Genomic DNA, 765 nt, shown 5'->3' on the forward strand with positions numbered 1-765 from the left:
AGAGAGATAACTCCAAAATTACTTCTATGAAGCCAGCATCACTCTAATACCAAAACCAGGTAAAGACACAACCAAGAAAGGAAATTATAGATCCATAACCTTAATGAACATAGATGCAAAACTTCTCAACAAAATACTTGGAAACCACATACAGATGTACATCAAAAAGATCATTCACCATGATTAAGTAGGCTTTATTCCAGAGATGCAGGGATGGTTATATCCAAGCCAATAAACGTCATCAATTATATAAATGGACTCAAAGACAAGAACCACATGGTCATCTCAATAGATGCAGAGAAGGCTTTTGACGAAATTCAACATGCATTTATTTTCAAAGTCCTAGAGGGAATTGGACTCAAAGGAACATACCTCAACATAATTAAAGACATATATAACAAACCCACAGGCAATATCATTCTAAATGGAGAAAAACTGGAAGCATTCCCATTGAAATTAGGTCAGGCAAGGTTGTCCACTATCTCCACTCCTTTTTAACATAATGCTTGAAATTCTTGCTAGAGCAATAAGACAAAAGAAGGAAATTAAAGGAATACTAATTAGAAAATAAGAGGTCAAATTATCCCTTTTTGCCAACGATATGATACTATACCTAAGAGATCCCAAAAGTTCCACCAGAAAGCTTCTAGAACTGATCAACACTTTCAGTATAGTGGCAGGTTATAAAATCAGTCTACAAAAATCAGTAACCTTTCTATATACCAAAAACAAGCAATTGGAGAAAGAATACAGGGAAATGCTCCC

Source organism: Nannospalax galili, unplaced genomic scaffold (genome assembly GCF_000622305.1).
Source record: "Nannospalax galili isolate Female #2095 unplaced genomic scaffold, S.galili_v1.0 scaffold321, whole genome shotgun sequence".
NCBI classification, from domain to species: Eukaryota; Metazoa; Chordata; class Mammalia; order Rodentia; family Spalacidae; genus Nannospalax; species Nannospalax galili.